At 45.9% G+C, this 13,007-nt stretch overlaps 1 protein-coding gene across 5 annotated transcripts in view; it reads left to right on the top strand.

Annotated features, from left to right (window-relative positions):
* Window positions 1-424: 424 nt before the first annotated feature.
* The window catches only part of THRAP3 (thyroid hormone receptor associated protein 3), a 37,782-nt gene continuing 25,199 nt past the window's right edge, over window positions 425-13,007 (top strand). Inside the window, exons 1-2 of one of the 5 annotated variants that reach the window (XM_081334743.1) lie at window positions 425-606; window positions 6,657-6,737. The gene's annotated coding sequence lies outside the window, so the exon portion shown is untranslated. Of the gene's footprint in view, window positions 607-5,041; window positions 5,135-6,656; window positions 6,738-13,007 lie in introns of those variants that run through there. The other 4 variants (XM_081334739.1, XM_081334741.1, XM_081334742.1 and 1 more) reach the window with 4 other exon arrangements.

The following is a 13,007-nucleotide window of genomic DNA, read 5'->3' as shown; positions in this document are numbered from 1 at the left end:
TGAACGCAAATGACCACATGGGAGCACAGTACAATTTCCACCAGGTCACTATGCCCGTCTCAATAGGATTTATTTCTTTAGTCACTTCCCATAAAAGGCAAATTAATAGCAATCGCCCAATCGACAGAAGCGGCCTAGTCCAGGGACCATCAGCAACAGCCTAAGCCCGAAGAAAAAAGCCATGTTGGCGCGGGTGCATTCTCTCCCGAGGACCTATATGTACGACTCGCCTCCTGGGAGTTGTAGTTCTCAATCTCTCTTCGCCAATGCAGGTAGACAAACAGAAAGACTCGATATTCCATCACGCCAAAGGAGGGACGGGACGGGAAAAAGCGCAAGGGGCGGAGCTTGTCGAGTATAGGGCGTGAACCTCCGAAACAGAGGGCGAGCCAATATATAGACGCGGGTACCCTGGGAGTTGTAGTGCTCTCGGGGAAGACGCTCACGGAAGCCCGTGGATTCTGGCTCAAGAAAAACTACACTTCCCATCGGACGTAATAGCTTGCCTTTGTCCTGATGCGCGCGCAGAGCATCCGGGCCTACTGCAGCTGTGGAGTTGGATCGTGAGGCGACGAAAGGCAGGCGAGAGCGGACCGCGCCTCGGCGGTGAGTGAGAGGCCGCAGGCTCTTCTTTCTCATACCCCTAATCCTGGACTTCCCAAAGTGCGCGGGGACCGGGATTTGGCGTGGCCTTCCGCTGCGCGGCTGGAGGGCGTCAGGGAAGGCCTGGCGCATGGGGGAGGGGCTCTCGGGGAGCTCGTGGACCTTCCCTCTCCCCCCCCCCACCTGCCAGCGTAGGCCTTCCGTCGGCCCGGCGCCTCTCCCCCTCCCCTCCCGCGGGCGGAGAAGATACTCGGGCTGAGGCGCTGACGGGCGCGGACTCGCCAGGCCTGGTCGCTCCGTGGGAGGGCCTCCCAGGGCGGCGGGGGGGGGGCGAGCGAGGAAAGGAACCGGCAGCGTGAGTGCAACGTTTCCCGGCTGCGCGCGCGCCCCAAGCCGAGGGCCTCCCTCGCTTGTTCGGAGGGCCTCAGCTAAAATTCGGTTGGCAGCGCCAAAACCGGGCGGACGGTGGCTGCAGCCGAGCTCCTTCGGCTCCAGCTGGCGTGGCCTTCCTTGTGCTGGGCGTCCTAGCCTCGTAACGCGGTTCCTGAGGTCGCCCGCTGGTTAGCTCGACCTCCCCAGGCGGCCCCCACGCTGCGCGGGCGCGGCGGCCCCGGAATGCCTTTCGGTAGTCCCGCCCGGGCGCCCGTTTGGTCAGCCCGGCTCGTCTGTTGCGGGAGGCTATGGGAGAAGAGCGGTTTTATGGCATTTATTATTTATTTCACAGTAATTTAATGATGGTGAGAAGTTTCCTCTAGGAAATGCCCCGTAAAATTGATTCATCTAGTTAAGGTCCTTAACTAGTGGGATACCGAGTGGGATACTCGGAGTGCGCATTTTGAAATCTGGCCCGGGAAAGGCGGCCTAACTCTCGCTGGCTTCTGGCCGCCCTCGGACTGGAGTGGTGTGGCTGCCACGGGGGTTGCTCGTTTTCAAAATGGCTCCCAAGTGGGTTTCCTCGGTCTCGACACAAAGAAGCCTGGGGGGCAGCCACGGGGCTGACAGGCGTCCGAAGCGACGTCCGGGCACACGGCTGCCATTTCCGTGGAATAATCGGGCATCGGCCCTGATCGTGGGCTCGCCTGGCCTGGTTCAAGGGTGTCTGATTGGCTGTGGGTTTTCTTGTCTGCTGCAATGCTTAGAGCCCTGAACATTTGAAAGATTAGTGAAATGGGTATTACATGAAATGATGTGTGTGTGACAGTAGACAGTAGATTTTTTAATGGAGATTTGAGATTTGTGGCGGGTCATGAGATAGGGAAGTAGTGCACAGGAGTTTTACATTTTATGCAGTTTTACAACATTTGAGTAATTTATATGGAATTACAATGCATTGATGGCTAAGAAATTCTGTTTTAAATATAGACATTGCCCCATGCAAACACAAAAACAAAAATACTCCACTTGCATTGAGCATAAGCACGGAATGCAGGTAGTTCTCATTTAATGACTGTTCAAACTTACAAAAGCCCTGGAAAAAGTGACATGGCCACTTTTCATACTTATGACCTTTGCAGCATCCTCATGGTCATGTGATCAAAATTCAGGTGCTTGGCAACTGGCATGTATTTATAAGATGGCTAGAAATAGAATAGTAATGATATGCAAAATGTTACTTGCAGGAACTATTTTGTGCATGGAATAGCGGTTGGGTTCATATGTAGGCTGAAACTAGATTCTAGACAGAAAGGTTGGCAGGGGCAGAGCAGAAAAGAGCCAAGGATATTGGCGATTAAGAGAAGATAAGAAAACGGAAAGTAGAGCAGGTGGTCTGGTTGGATGTGCTACTCTTGAAGCCAATGGTGAACAGAGAGAAGGTATCGGGAAGTTGATGGGCCAGTTGGACATGCTGCACTTGACCAATTTGCTGTAGCTTGAATTTTGAGCTTCAAGCACAGCATATCCAAAGGGTTATTTTTCCTCATTCTTCCTAGTCCATATTTTATTTCCAACTAATTATATTGTATTGCGAATTTTTCACCCTAATTCAGTTTTTTCTGATCAGTTGAGTAATTTATAGAATTTTTTTTGCCACGGAAATCATTCTCAAAATTCTTCATTTGACATAACTTGAATTCAAATTTTGTTTTGATTTCCAGCTTTGGGCTATAAATTATTTTGCTTCTTGCTGTTCTGTATGATACTTTTTTCCCGTGTAGCACCTCTTCTCCGCGAGCTGCATTGGCTTCCGGTTGCCCTCCGAGTGAGATTCAAGGTGCTGGTGATGACCTATAAAGCCCTAAATGGCTTGGGTCTGGATTATCTGAAGGAGCACCTGCTGCTGGCATCAACTTCCCATCGTCCTGTGCGCTCCCACAGGGAGGGCCTTCTTAGGGTACCGCTGGTGAAGGATTGCCGGCGGGCAACACCCAGGGAGAGGGCCTTCTCTGTGGGTGCGCCTGCCCTTTGGAACCAACTTCCGATGGAACTTAGGACTGCCTCCGACCTCCGCTCATTCCACCGGGACCTGAAAACCTGGCTCTTTGAGCTATCTGGTCTGGACTGAGGGGTTTAATGTCGGGCCTAGACTGAAGGGTTTTAATTGGGTTTTAATGTTTTAACTTTTTAAACTTTGGGCTTTAAATTTAATTAATTGTTTTAAATTTTTTAACTTTTGTATGGTATGATTTTAATTGCCTTGTAAACCGCCCTGAGTCCTACGGGTATAGGGCGGTATATAAGTCAAAATAATAAATAAATAAAATGTCTGAATTCTGAAATGGGCAGTTTATAATTCCATAAAGGAATTATAAGATAGAAGTTTTGTGAGTTGCTCAGAACCAAGGAATCTGTCTGAAGAAAAACCGGATCACATTCTGTGTGGTAGTTAGATTCTACAAGCAATCCTCGGCTTACAATAATTTGTTTAATGACTATTCAAAGTTAAAGTGACTTATGAGCAGGTTTCACACTTATGACCGTTGCAGCATCCCCACAGTCATATGATCAAACTTTGGGTGCTTGGCCACCGGGATGTATTTATGATGATTGCAGCATCCCAGGTCATGTGGTTGCCATTTGTAACCTCAGTTAACTTCCAGCAAATACAGTTAATGGGGGAAGCCAGATTCGCTTAATGACCTCATGGTTCACTTAATGGATTTGCTTAAAAACCATGGCAGAAGTTGTAAAATGGGGCATAACTCATTTAACAACTCTCTTGCTTAACATTGGAAGTTTTGGGCTCAATTGTAGTTGTAGGTTGTGGACTTCCTGTGTTGTATTATTTTTATGCGATATAATGTCTTCTGGCTTGCTGACAACTATTAAAATGAAGGAGATTTGTTCCTCTCGAGCTAAGTGAATTTCTTCTGCATGGAGTTAATTGATGTAAGAAAAACTGCTATTTAAGATAATCAGAATGGAAATTGCTGCAGCAGATTCACTGGGCAGAAAGATTTCCATGTGGAAGAAGGTAGAACAGGTATGGGTTATTTGAGCTTGCTGCAGTGCTCTGTCTTATCGGAAGCTTCTGAATCACAAGCAAGCAGAATTATCCTTTTAATTTATTTAAAATGAGTAATTTTCAGCATTTGTAAGATTCCAGTCCAAGGAAACTTTGATCTGAATATTACAGGGTTATAATATCAATTTTAACAGTTTGCAGCTATAGGAAGTTTTGATTTAAATTTTATGCAGATACTTCTCTTTCTCAAACATTTTAATTTATAAATCAGTATAGTTTCAAATTGACTGTTTTAAAATGATGGCTAACAGTTTCATTATTGATGTAACAGGAAGAAGGATTATTTTTTGTTGTTGACCTGATTCCAGTTTTAGACGTTTTGGTCCACTGTGGTTCTGCATATGCCACTATTGAGTTTTTGCATCTTAAAAAATGGAATTAAAGAAGGTTACCTTTGAAAATAGAAATGATGAATCTGCAGAACATTGTTTATGTTATCATAAAGTGACTTGTGTAGACTTAAAACCGATATATCCAGTTGGGGACAGTTGTGAGGAAAAGCATGTTCTTTTCCTTTTGCTGTCAACTACAGCAGTTTTATTAAAATACAATTCTTTGGTTGAAGTGTAAAGGGAAACTTTGACCTAATGTAAGCCATGACATTTATGATGAACCCTCTATTAAAGGCAAAGAGGGATTGGGCAAGAGAGAAACACCCAAACACATCCTTAGTGACATTTGTTTTACTTTGGGCTGTTGGAAGAAACTGTTGTGCCAGAAAGGCAATAAAGGGAAGTAAGGGACTACTAAAGTTGAGGATTGTTGAAACTTTAAGGTTTAAAGCTTAAAAGAGCAATAGTAATTTTTCAACTTTGTGGGCAGTCCACTTTTCTTTTAAATAAATATACTGCTCAAAAAAATAAAGGGAACAGAAAATAAGACATCCTACTATTAAATACAGTACATTGTGTTGTTTAAGTGTTCCCTTTATTTTTTTGAGCAGTATACTTTTCATATAAATTTTTGTGCAACAGCTTTTCCTTTTCGTACAAGAGATTGGTGCTGTCTTGCTCCTCGCCCAAGGATAAACTCCTGAATCTAAATTCATTTGGATCTCACGCTAAGAAGGTGAAGAAATTTGCATGGATAACTTGTCTACTCATCGAAAAGTTTGTCCTTGCCAACAATTTGTAACTATATAAAGTAATTTTAATGTGTATTAATACTGTGATCATTTGAAAATTCAATTTCCTTTTTCTTTGATGAGCTATGATACTTTCTAGGAAGATTTTTAAAACACCGCAGGTCTGTCTTCTGCCTAATACCTGATTAGGAGTGATTTTAACGTGTACAGGTCTGGGTAAAGAAAGTAAAAAATTCAGTCATCAGTTGATTGAATCACTGTCAACTGCATGTTGTGAAGCAGGCTGCATGTTGTCTTAGCTCATTGTTGACAGGATGAGAAGATAAATGGTCCCCTTTCAGATGTGAGATAATTAAAATATTCCTTGAGGATGAGATGAACAGGTGGTGACTTTTTGTTTTCAAAAGCCCAAGCAGGCTACTGCACTGAGGAGGAGTGGTTGGCTTTTTGCCCATTTTGCTGGAGAGGCCCTTTGGGCTTCACTGTGCTGAACAAAAGGTGTTTTCTTTCTGATTAGGGGTAAAAACAACATAAAAGTCAACTTTGTATGTAGGTTTGATTTGCAACAATGACAATTGGAAGGCAAAGCAGATTGCTTCTATTGGCAGAATTCCAAGCCTGATCTGGAAATTCTGGCTCTGCTTGTTAAAAAACACCATGAAACTGATTACTTGTATTATAAAGTAATAATTAATACTACTAATATTAAAATTATAGAAGAATTTACATGGTATACCTAATTTGCATTATAAAAATTCAAAACTGTAGCCATTGTGTATTCAAAAAGTAAAGTTTGCTGTTGTGGCAAACTGCTGGATTAGTTTAGATCACAGGATTGACAGTTAATGTGTTTTACATGACAACTGGCCTGCATTTAAATCATGATGGCAATTGACAACATGTTTTCCTGGAAAGTTTGCATAACAGCTTCAGCAAAAGTCCTCAAATTGGATGTGGTCACATGATGACTGCCTTACAATTGGTGTGACCTACAATCGTAATTCTGGGCTCAATTATGGTCATAAGTTGGGTACAGTATATATTTCCATTTTTATTTCCTGTTCTGTTATGTCAAGATACAAAAGGCAAGTGGGATAATTCACTTTTCAGATTGCAAGGTGAACCTTCCAATGTAGGCCAGTTGGCTAAATGTTTTATATCAATAGTCCCCAACCTTTCAGGCTTGGCGGAGGCGGCAGTGGGGGGGGGGAACAGGAGATGGTTTCTCGCCCACCACTTTCACAGTCCAGTTTCCAATGGACTGCAGCCTGGCACTGGGCAATCGATAGGGGTTGGGGACCCTTTTTTATACATGCCATTCAAGTTCCTAATAGTATTCTGTGCTTGCATGAGGCACAGATGAACAATTCCTGTTAAGTGAACTCAGTGTTCGAGCTAGATAAATTTGTGCCTCAAGCCATCTTTCAAGCTATTTCTTTATATTCATTAAAGTATAACATTTACTGTGTGTGCAGTTGGAAATAAGCACTTACCCTTATTTTGCAGAATTGTTTGCTCTTTCAAGTGGAAGGAGACGTGCCAGTTGACCTTTGATTTCTGTTCAGCCAGAGTTAATTTCAAGGCAAGGTAAGTTTTCCAACAACTTGTCATTGTTAATACTGAAGAGGCTTTGAATGTTGCATACTTGTCATGCAAAATGGTTAAAAACATGTTTTAAAAGCTCATTGTTTTTTCTGTTATATATAGTAGTTCTTGGCTCAGTGACCGTTCAAAATGACTGCTGAAAATAATGGACTTATGACCCATGTCCAAACTTAAGTGCCCCAGTTGTCATGTGATCAAAATTTGGGCATGTGGCAGCCTGCCTCCACTTACAACTGCAGGGGTGCTGCAATTTCCCCCACCTCACCTCTCCCTCCCATGCTATTCTGGCCACCACATTTGGTGGTAGCTCTGGGCCTGGTGCTGAAATAAGAGTCCTGGGACTTTCAGCAGTCCCAGCCAGCTGCCACTGCCCTCCAGCCTCTACTTCAGCCCCAGCACTATCACTGCTTCTGAGAAATACATGCTTCACATTAGGGCCATCTACACCGGTACCATTCTCCAAAGCTGCAGTTGCCCTTCCTGCCCTGTGCTTCACAGGTTCTGTTGTGCCTCACTGACCTTCGCCATCCCACATTGTCTATTTTTTCTAATCATCAAATCCATAGATCGAAATTTCATTTGTTTTTCTGTTTCACACATAAAGTCTGAAAGGGGGTTCCAATCAGCATTAGAATTAATCAGTGTCTTTTCTTTCTTTATTTTATTTATTTTATTTATTTATTTTTGGGACTTATATGCCGCCCTAGGGACGCGGTGGCTCAGTGGGTTAGGACACTGAGCTTGTCGATCAGAAGGTCGGCAGTTTGGCGGGTCGAATCCCGAGTGCCGCGTAACAGAGTGAGCGCCTGTTACTCGTCCCAGCTTCTGCCCACCTAGCAGTTCGAAAGGACATAAAAATGCAAGTAGAAAAATAGGGACCACTCCGGTGGGAAGGTAACAGCGTTCCGTGCGCCTTTGGCGTCTAGTCATGCCGGCCACATGACCACGGAGACGTCCTCGGACAAACGCTGGCTCTTCGGCTATGAAACGGAGATGAGCACCGGCCCCTAGAGTCGGAAACGACTAGCACGCATGTGCGGGGGAACCTTTACCTTTACCTTTTATGCCGCCCTATCTCCCGAAGGACTCAGGGCGGCTAACAACAATAAAAAACAACAATACAAAAATTAAAAAAGAATTAAATAACAGCCCCAAAATAAATTAACTACACAGTTAAAAATTAAAACATATTTAAAAACCCATCATCAATCCAGGTCAGCCTGATGGAAGAAAAAAGTTTTGAGGTCGCGGCGAAAGGACCGGAGGTCCGGGGCCATCCGAAGCTCAAGGGGGAGTTGGTTCCAAAGGGCTGGTGCTCCCACAGAGAAGGCCCTCCCGCTGGGGGTCGCCAGCCGACATTGGCCGACGGCACCCTGAGGCCCTCTCTGTGTGAGCGCACTGGGCGATGGGAAGTCGTCCCCGGTAGCAGACGGTCCTGCAAATATCCCGGGCCTAAGCCATGTACCAGCACCTTAAATCTCGCCCGGAAGACAACTGGTAGCCAATGCAGCTCACGCAGGAGGGGTGTAATATGGGAGTATTGGGATGCTCCCATCACTACCCGCGCGGCCGCATTCTGCACCAGCTGAAGCCTCCGGGTGGTCTTCAAGGGCAGCCCCATGTAGAGAGCATTGCAGTAATCTATCCGAGAGGTAACGAGTGCATGAGTGACCGTATCTCGGTCCAGATAGGGGCGCAACTGGCGCACCAGGCGAACCTGGGCAAATGCCCCCCTGGCCACGACTCCAATATGATCTTCAAAACTGAGTCGTGAGTCCAGGAGGATGCCTAAATTGCGCGCCCTATCAACGGGAGGCAGCACCTCTCCTCCCATAACCAAAGATGGGACCTCTTGGACAAGTCGAGATGCTGGTACGTAAAGCCACTCAGTCTTGGCCGGGTTGAGCTGGAGCCTGTTCTTCCCCATCCAAATCCGTACCGCTTCCAGGCAACGGGACATCACATCGAGGGCATCACTGGCTTGGTTCGGGGTGGAGATAAAGAGCTGGGTATCATCGGCATATTGATGATACCTCACCCCAAGAGCACTTTAAAGAGCACTTTAATCAGAGCTGTCAATTTCACCATCTCGGCCAGCTCCATCAACCTCACCATCCACTCTTCTATTGTGGGAAATGTCAGATCCTTCCATCACTGTACATATAAAAGTCTCACTGCTGTTATATAGAAACAAAGTTCCATGAGTTTTTTGCAACTGTTTTAAAAAAGTTCATCAGAAGGAGTACCTTTGGTTTCAATTGTATATTGGTCTTCAAGAGCTTCTGAATTAAAGTATTTGAATCCATTTTTTCAGTTTTTTTGTATGTCCATCCAGCATGATAAAAAGTTCCCTCTTGTTCACATTTACAACATACATTCAAAGTACCTTTATATACTTTAGGCACTTTTTTCAGTAACAAGTACTACAGCATTTTATGAAAATTCTGTTTAATTCACACTGTGAATTTCAGTCCTTTCATCAACATATTCTCCCATTGTTCCCTTTGAATATCACAACCAAAATTTTTAGCCCATTTTATTATACATTCACATTCATCTTCTCTATCAAATTTTACTAAAAGTTTATACATGTACGAATTGGGGGATAGTGCAGTGCAAAGATGAAGCCATCCAACTTTCTCAGCAGTGCTTATGACTGCAAGGATGCTCCAATTCATTCCACCTATCTCTTCCCCACCCCTGGCTGTGCCCTTTTGGCTGCCTTGTTCAGTAGCAGTAAGCTGCAGCACCATGGCTGGAGCTGAAAGGTTAACGCTTCACAAGATAGGCTCAAGATTCAAAAGAATCTTGATAGACTTGAACAACCAAATGCAATTCAGGGAGGAGAAAAGTAAGATTTTACACTTAGCTAGGAAAAAACAGATACACGTATAGAATAGGTGGTATCTGGCTCAAGAACAGTAACTGTGAAAGGCATCTAGGAGTCCTAGTGGGCAACCACTTAAGTATGAGCCAGTAGTCTTAGTACAATACAATACAATTTACCATACCATACCATACCATACAATCTTAGGCTGCATCAACAGATTACATAAAGTGATAATACCACTTTATAAGACCACACTTGGAATAGTGCTTCCAGTTTTGGTCTCCACAATATAAAAAAGATGGTGAGACTCTGGAAAGAGTGCAGAGAAGAGCAACAAAGATGCTGGAGGTTAAAACATATGAAGACCGGTTGCAGAACTGGGTATGTCTAGTCTGGTGAAAAGAAGGAATGGAGCGACATGATAGCAATCTTCTGATATCTAAGGGGCTGCCACAAAGAAGAAAAGGGTCAACCTATTCTTCAAGGCACCTGAAAGCAAGACAAGAAATAATAGATGGAAATTTAACAAAGAGAGAATCAACCTAGATTTAAGGAGAAATTTCCTAACAGTGAGAACGCTAATCAGTGGAACAGCTTGCCTTCAGAAGTTGTGTGTGCTCTATCATTATTAGGAACCTAGGAAAGAATTCTCTGACTCTGGCCATTTTGAAATCTATTGAAAAGACCTGAACGGTCTTTCATTTTTTCAGTCCTGCTGCTTTATGCTTCATTCAGAAATGTGATTTGGAAGAAGGTGTGTGTGATTTAGGAAATGAGGCTTCCAGAGTACCACAAGAACAGGGTTCCTGCTGTTTTCCAGGCCCTGGGGCATACACACATACTCCTGCCCTGCTCCTTACCTGGGACTCTGCTTAACCTGTGATTCTCACTTAATCATGGCAACTGGGTATGCTGGGATTGTTGTCACAAGAGAATCGGTGACATGACAGTTCACTTAATGGCCATTTTGTTCAATTGTAGTTCAATTCCAGTCCCAATTGTGGTCATAAATTAAGAACTACCTGTGTAGATATATGTACAGATTAATTTATTGTATCTACTTATAGCTGCAATAAACTGATTTGATTTGAAAACTCACTAGGATCCTCAGTGTAGTTATAACACAATTTCACTTTTAAAAATGTATATTAAAATGCCTTCCTAATAGGCTGTAATAGTAATTCTTAATTCTGTCATTTTGAGTTTTAGTTTATTAATTAATAGTTTTAGTTTATTAATATTTCTATACCGCCCTTCTCCCGAAGGACTCAGGGCGGTGTACAGGGCAAGAGTAAAACATAAAGTTACAAAAATTAAAAAGTTATTAAATACATGCCCATAAAAAACAATAAATACATTAATAAAACCCCCAATAAAATGATAATAAAAACCCCAGCAATCCCACCCTCAGGCCAGGCCGGCTTGTTCGAACAGGTATGTTTTCAGATCGCGGCGAAAGGAGCGAAGATCCGGCACCGTCCGGAGCTCAACCGGTAACTGGTTCCATAGTTCCGGAGCGCCCACAGAGAAAGATCTCCCCCTGGGGGCCACCAGTCTACATTCTCTGACCGGTGGCACCCTGAGGAGTCCCTCTCTGTGGGAACGCACAGGGCGAAGGGAAGTTGACGCCGGCAGCAGGTGTTCCCTAAGGTACTCCGGCCCCCTGCCATGTAGGGCTTTAAATACCATAACTAGTACCTTGAATCTCACCCGGAAGACAACTGGCAGCCAATGCAGCTCACGGAGCAGAGGTGTGACATGGGAGTATCGGGAAACTCCCAACACAACTCTCGCGGCTGCATTCTGTGCCAGTTGGAGCTTCCGGGTGGTCCTCAAGGGCAGCCCCATGTAGAGAGCGTTGCAGTAGTCTAGTCGTGAGGTCACGAGCGCGTGAGTGACCGTGCATAGATCATCCCGGCTTAGATAGGGCCGCAACTGGCGCACCAGGCGAACCTGGGCGAAAGCCCCCCTAGTCACAGCTCCTATATGGTCTTCCAGGGTGAGCCGTGAATCTAGGAGGACTCCCAAGTTGCGAGCCCTATCTACGGGGGGTAATAATTCGCCCCCCATAACGAGAGGTGGAATGTCCGAATAAACCCGGGATGAAGGTATGCAAAGCCACTCGGTCTTGTCGGGGTTGAGTTGAAGTCTGTTCCTCCCCATCCAGACCCGAACCGCCTCCAGGCAACGGGACATCACGTCGAGGGCATCACTGGGGTGGTTTGGGGTCGAAAAGAAAAGCTGGGTATCATCAGCATACTGATGATACCCAACTCCAAAACCACGAATGATCTCACCCAGCGGTTTCATATAGATGTTGAACAGGAGAGGCGAGAGGACCGACCCCTGAGGAACTCCACAAATGAGAGACCTCGCGGTCGACCTCTGCCCTCCTGCCAACACCGACTGCGAGCGTCCCCGGAGATAGGAGGAGAACCACTGCAAAACCGTGCCTCCCACTCCCAACCCCCGGAGACGCCGCAGCAAGATACCATGGTCGATGGTATCGAAAGCCGCTGAGAGGTCTAATAGGACCAGAACAGAGGAATGCCCCCTGTCCCGAGCCCTCCAGAGATCATTCACCAGCGCGACCAATGCCGTCTCCGTGCTGTACCCGGGCCTGAAACCCGATTGGCACGGGTCTAGATAATCCGCTTCATCCAGGACCAGAGGGAGCTGATGTGCCACCACACTCTCAACAACCTTCGCAAGAAAGCGAAGGTTGGAGACAGGACGAAAGTTGTTCAATATAGCTGGGTCCAAGGCAGGCTTCTTGAGGAGAGGCCTCACCACCGCCTCTTTCAAGACGGCGGGGAAGCTACCCTCACTCAAAGAGGCCGATATAACTGCCTGGAACCAGCTACGTGTCCTCTCCCGGGCTGCATAAACCAGCCAGGAAGGGCACGGGTCCAATAAACATGTGGTGGTGCTCAGCCTCCCCATGATCCTGTCCACTTCCTCCGGAGTCACAGAATCAAACTCCTCCCAGGTGATATCGACAAGACCACCCGTGTCCTGCTCGACAGACTCTGCCCAGTCAGAGTCCAGGCCGGTCTGAATCCGAGCGATTTTGTCCGACAGATGCTGGTTAAACTCCTCGGCACGACCCTGCAAGGGATCCTCCCTCACCTCCTGATTCAGGAGGGAGCGAGTCACCCTAAACAGGGCGGCCGGGCGATTATCTGCGGACGCGATAAGGGCGGCGAAGTGGTTAGACCTCGCCTCCCTTATCGCAGCGAGATAAGACCTAGTATAGGTTCTTAGTCGCAATCGATCGGATTCGGATCGGCTGGATCTCCAACCGCTCTCTAGGCCCCGTCTCCGACGCTTCATCTCCCGGAGCTCCACGGAAAACCATGGGGCTCGACGGGATCTGCACCGGGTCAGGGGCCGCAGGGGTACAACTCGGTCAAGAGCCTCAG

This window comes from Vipera berus (assembly GCF_964194415.1).
Source record: "Vipera berus genome assembly, chromosome: 9".
Classification (NCBI taxonomy): Eukaryota; Metazoa; Chordata; class Lepidosauria; order Squamata; family Viperidae; genus Vipera; species Vipera berus.
Note: the sequence above shows the minus strand (reverse complement) of the source record. Positions and strands in the feature narration are given on the sequence as shown.